This window comes from Anomaloglossus baeobatrachus, chromosome 4 (genome assembly GCF_048569485.1).
Source record: "Anomaloglossus baeobatrachus isolate aAnoBae1 chromosome 4, aAnoBae1.hap1, whole genome shotgun sequence".
Lineage (NCBI taxonomy): Eukaryota > Metazoa > Chordata > Amphibia > Anura > Aromobatidae > Anomaloglossus > Anomaloglossus baeobatrachus.
The window spans coordinates 29261679-29267893 of NC_134356.1; the positions used below are offsets into that span (position 1 = coordinate 29261679).

Consider the following 6215-nt stretch of genomic DNA (forward strand, 5'->3'; position numbering starts at 1 on the left):
ATTTCACCATTATAAAAAGAATCACAACAAACTTCTAATTATAGACCGAATATAATGTTTTTGTTTTTTAGTAGCGTTGGTTTAAACCACTTTGCACAATCTGGTTCGTTGGCCACATCAGTAATCTGTGGCCATTGGACAGGGTCAGTGAGCCTCTTACCGAGGGGCTTCCACAGCTCTTCTTTTCATTAGCTGGCCTAGATAGATGTCATCTTTGCGGCATGACACACATGTGCCTTTTTGCCAGATTGGTTCATCAAATGAAGAGCCACAGATGCAAACTGTCATGACTCATGCCTGGTATTCCTTCTCAGGGTTCCAGGTCGTGAAGGGTTAATCCTTGCTGCCTCGCTCTGATCTACTGGCCGCTATATCCTGATGCTGCACCTCCTTTGCTTCGCCAGTGATATTTCCGGCTCAGCTGCGTTACGTTCCCATTAGTGACCTGGGTTCTGTCCTGTCCCGTTCTGACCTCTGTTTCCTCCCTGACATGATCCGATCTGACCTCTGCCTCCCACCAAGCCCGACCTGACCTGTGGCTCCAGTCTTGTCCTTGTCTCTACCACTGTTCTCCTCCGGTCTCTAGTCCTCCTCTGTTTGTCCATCCTTTGCCTTTTGCCCGACCTCTGACCTGTGTCCCTGTCCTTCTTGCGCCTGTTTTTGTGACTTCCCTGTTCCTGACCTTTTGGCTATCACCTGACCACGCTTTGCCTTCTCTTGTACCATTGACAAGACCTCCTGTTGCTCCAGCTTGCTGACTACTCTACTGCCCTTTAGCGGGCTTTCAAGATTACTGTTCATTTAGGTGAGCCGCAGTGTTTCCCTTCGGGGCAGGCTTGTTTACTACCCTATCACCCCCTAGTGATTGGTCTGCTAACTACTCCCTGAAGAAACACTCTCTGTTTGCTTCAGTGTCTCCCATAGTACAGTGTGACACAATCATTAATATTATTTATTATTATAGTGCCATTTATTCCATGGTACGTTACATGTGAAATAGGGGTATACATAGACAAGTACAATAATCGTGAACATTTCAAGGCACAGCCAGGTACAGGAGGAGAGAGGACCCTGCCCGTCGGGGCTCATAGTCTGTAGGGAAGGGGTTGAGGATACAGTAGGTGAGGGTAGAGCGGGTCGTGTGATGCTATGATGACTGAAGGTTTCTGCAGGTTGTAGGCTTGTCAGAAGAGGTGGGTCTTCAAGTTCTTTTTGAAGCTTTCCACTGTAGGCGAGAGTCTGATATGTCTGGGTAGAGAGTTCCAGAGTATGGGGGGAGGTGCGGGAGAAATCTTGTATTCGATTGTGGGAAGAGGAGAGTGGAGTAATCAATCAGCTAAAAAGTGATTCTCATTGCTCTCATCAAGTAGCCAGAGATTATTGACTTGGCTGATGGACTAGGTCATGTAAACCGATTCTGACCAACACTAATTTTTAGTAATTTCTAGGAGTAAAAACAATGAAATATATGGTAATTCAAAATTGTATGAACCAAAGAGTCAGACACAAAATGAGGGCCTTCTAGATCTTAGTTGTTGTCCAGTAGTAGAAAATTGCTTTAATTTGACCATTGCTACTACGTAAATTTTACTGTACGGCATATTGCCCAATGTGTGAAGTATTATTTAATGACCTTCAGCTCGATATCGAGCCATGGCGACTTGATGAATGAACACTCTGTAGGAAGATCATAGGTCCACCAGAGTCTTCTCTGCATAGATAGGTCCACCAGGGTCTTCCCAACATAGATAGGTCCACCAGGGTCTTCACCATTATTTTGATAGTATCAAGCCATTGGGTTGCTGGTCTTCCTCTTCACCTTATTCCTTCTATTCTTTCTACCACAATGTCCTTCTCCAGTGATTCACTTTGTATGATGTGTCCAAAGTAGCCACATTAAAAAAAAAAAAAAAAGAATCATCTTGAGAACATTCATAGCACAAAACTTTAGGCATGTATGATGATCTAACACTAGGTGTCGTTGGATATACTAGTGAAGGAGAAGTGTGATGTTCTAACACTGGGTGTCGCAAGATACACTAGTGGAGGAGTAGTCTGATGCTCAAACACTAGGTGTCGCTAGAAACACTAGTGGAAGAGTAGTCAAACAAGCCAAAGGTCAGGAGCCAGGAAATCACAAAATGAACACAGGGAGAGAGCAGAGCTGAGGTCAGGGTACAAGCCGGAGGTCTGGAAGGCAGGAAGGCGCATCAAGTAAACAGGGAGAGAGCGGAGCCAAGGTCAGGGTATGAGCCGGAGGTCTGGAAGCCAGGAAGTCATATCAGAGTCAGTGGGGAACAGGCGGAGAAGTGTTAAAGGTTAGGGGTACCAGAACACGATCAAGACAATCACGGGAGCCAGAAACACAACTGCAAAACAGGAATTATCACTGGCGGTTTTCCCGGGTGGAGTTGCTCTTAAATAAGGCAGCGCAATCACCCGGTACGAGGCTCCAGTGAACAGGCCCCTCCCAATACCAACACAAGGCCCGAAGCCGGGAACCCCATCCACAGGAGCATAATACAAACACAAAGCATCGGCTCTGCAGGAGAGCAAAGCACCACCAATCAGAATCATGACAGCATGAAATCGTTTGACCTATAGGTTATCGTAAGTTATTTAAAAAAGTGTTATGCATTTTTAAAAAATCCTATTTTCCCCAATACTTTACAGTTAATTGTAAAGTAGAGAATGTTTTTCTAAGGACTTGCAAATTAGCTTTCCTCCAGAAGGAGTAAAACTCATTAGAATATCTAGTGTAGAACATGGTTGGTACCATCCCAAATTTGACATTGAGTTGTGATGTCACTGAGGAAATCCAGGAGTGTTTGAATACTTACCTGAAAACACTCAAGAAGGAAAAATATATATCTTAAATTAGATGCTCATCTGTAGACAGCTGTTTGGCGCATTTTCTGTTTTTTTTTTTGTTTGTTTGTTTTTTTCAGTTGGCTGGATATCACATCCAGTCAGCTGATACCTCCCCACACTTTGCCCAGTGACTCTCGTAAAATAAAGATTAGAACTGTCTCAAATAACAATTATCTGTTGCTCATAGTAACCAATCAGAACTCAGCCTTAATTTCTTAACCTACTTTGGTAAAGTAAAAGATTGGTTGCTATGGGCAACAAAACAGGGTTTTTTTTTGTTTTGCTAATTCTGACCCTTGTGGTCCATGGCCATCGAGCTATGGCTACCAGACCAGAGTCCTGTGAACGTCCTTCTGATTAGTAGGTCTGGTGTGACATCATGAATGATGTCACGCCAGGCTTACTCATAAGAAGACGAGTCGGGGATACCAGTATGTAGGAGGAAGTTCGTAGGGCTTTGGTTAGGTCTATAGCAGCTTTGTTGTCTATGGCAGCTAGTGATGAGCGAGCGCTAAGATGCTTGAGTGCTCGGTACTTGAAATGAGGAGGTTGGACGCTCCAACAGGCTTGACTCGATCACTGAGTACAATGGAAGTCAATAGGAAACTAGAGCATTTCTCCAGAAGAGTCTTCCTAAAAATGTTGGAGTTTCCCATTGACTTCTATAATATTTGGTAATCGAGTGGAGCCCGTCCAAGTGTCCGACCTGCTCGTTTCGAGTACCGAGCACTCGTGTTTCTTAGTGTTCACTATCACTAATGGATAGATTTCCTATATTTTATGGGGGACAGTACCCTTGCCTTTTTATCCTTGGGGTTATGGTGGTGTATCAGAAATCTGCCCCCCACCGATAATATCCTGGAGATAAGAAAAACATGATAAAAGCTTGAACCCATACAAGGGATAAATGATAAGTGAAAAGGTATGGACTGACCCCAAGAATCAAGCTATAAAATGTCCCGATGGCATGGAGTAGAAGGCCGTATATTAGCCCCACCCAACCATTCATTTTCGATGATAACAGAGCACAGTGACGATGGTGATGGGACATTTCAGAGCCCCGTTTTTAAGGCTTTGCTTGATTCAGCAATGCTCTGTTTTGTCGGCCATCTTGTCTGTCTTACTGTAACCATGACTACATATGAACTGCCTCATGTACTAATGTATTTTCACATTCTCTCTGCTTTCTATGATCTCATCTTTCTATTATGGTAGTATCTTGTAAATCTGCTCTTGGCGTCTCTCTAGACAGTATCTATACATGTTCCAGATGGTCCTCTGGGATCTTATAGTGTGGTGTGGTAGTGTCGGAAGCCATAAATATCATTGAGTTAGTCCTATATCACATGTATTGACAGATTTACGTCCATTGGAGACTTGCAGGAGGAAGAGATGACCGACTGATAACCTCCAGGCCAATAAAAGCCGGCAGTAACGTCTATCCATCATGGAGGAGTTTGATGTTTCTGTGTTAGAATTGTAAAAAAAAACCTGCGTCTGGTAACAGGAGCCCTATAACTGAGATAGATGTCATCTTGGTGTCCATATACATACGGCCAAGGGGTGTACATAGATATTATCTACATTAGATCGATCCATCCACTCATCCATCCGGTGGTGTAACTTGAAGCTCATTTGCCCCACTGCAAACTCTCCATCATAGGCTCCAAATATTATAGGTATTGTATAATGTTGGACTTCTCCTGTGGGCCAAAAGGGTCTTCTGGGCCTTGTTTGGGTGCAACTTCTTTACGCCCATGTATATAAATTTGGGTCACACTCACATACCTTATCTATCATTTATCTAATTATGAGTCTCATGCCTATTGTTAACCCTTTCATGACATTTGGCGTACACTTACGTCATGGTCGGGAAGGGGTTCCCTCAAAATGACAAATGTACGCCATGGTGGGCACGGCCCGTTGATGAATTCCCAGTAGGGTGCAGGGTTGTTAGAGACCGAAGATTCCATTCACTCAGGTAGCGGAGGATGGAACGACACCGGCATCGTCTTCTGGGACACTCACAGAAAAGACACAGAATCAGGTCTTTACAACACAGAGTCACACTGTTTAGGGCCCTTTCACACCTTCGTTTTTTGCCATCAGTCACAATCCGTCACATTTAAAAAAAAACGGCTCCAGTGCTGGATCCGTTTTTTTCTCATTGACTTGTATTAGCGACGGATTGCGACGGATGGCCTCACGTTTCATCTGTTGTTTGACGGGTCCGTTGAAAAATGTTTGTCCGTCGGACAGAGATGACGTCTACAGTATCGTTTTTTTGTTTGCGTCAAAAAAACGTCCCGCAACGGATCCGTCGCCGTCCATCTGTTTGTTAGAATGGAAGCCTATGGGCGCAGGACCCGTCGTAATCCGTCAAATGTCAGATTCCGGCGACGGATCCGTCTTTTATTAACAGAGCATGCTCAGTTGTGTAAATTTCCTGCTGGTCAGAAAAAGTCTCTCTCTCTCCTTCCCCTCTCTCGCCTCACTCTCTCTCTCTCCCCTCTTCTCTCTCTCTCTCTCCTCTTTCTCTCCCCCCTCTCTCTCCCATCTTCTCTCTCTCTCCCGTCTTCTCTCTCTCCTCTCTCTCCTCTCTCTCCTCTTTCTCCTCTTCTCTCTCTCTCTCTCCTCTTCTCTCTCCTATTCTCTTCTCTCTCTCTCTCCTCTTCTTCTCTCTCCCCTCTTCTCTCTCTCTCCCCTCTTCTCTCTCTCTCCCTCCCCTCTTCTCTCCCCTCTTCTCTCTCCTATTCTCTTCTCTCTCCTATTCTCTTCTCTCTCGCCCCTCTTCTCTCTCTCTCCTCTTCTCTCTCCCTCCTCTTCTCTCTCTCCTCTCTCTCTCCTCTCTCTCTCCTCTTCTCTCTCTCCTCTTCTCTCTCCCCTCTTCTCTCTCTCTCCTCTTCTCTTTCTCTCTCCCCTCTTCTCTCTCCCCCCTCTTCTCTCTCTCCCCTCTTCTCTCTCCCCCCTCTTCTCTCTCTCCTCTCTCTCCCTTCTCTCTCTCTCTCCCATCTTCCCTCTCTCTCCCCTCTTCTCTCTCTCTTCCCTCTTCCCTCTCTCCTTCTCTCTCTCCTCTTCTCTCTCCTCTTCTCTCTCCTATTCTCTTCTCTCTCTCTCTCCTCTTCCTCTCTCTCCCCTCTTCTCTCTCTCCCCCCTCTTCTCTCTCTCTCCCTCCCTCCCCTCTTCTCTCTCCTCTTCTCTCTCCTATTCTCTTCTCTCTCGCCCCTCTTCTCTCTCTCTCCTCTTCTCTCTCCCTCCTCTTCTCTCTCTCCTCTCTCTCTCCTCTTCTCTCTCTCCTCTTCTCTCTCTCCCCTCTTCTCTCTCTCTCTTCTTCTCTTTCTCTC

General features: G+C 45.5%; 1 protein-coding gene across 6 annotated transcripts in view; it reads left to right on the top strand.

Annotated features, from left to right (window-relative positions):
* Positions 1-6215, top strand: part of BICD1 (BICD cargo adaptor 1) — a 203949-nt gene that overhangs the window by 177753 nt on the left and 19981 nt on the right. The window lies entirely within an intron of this gene.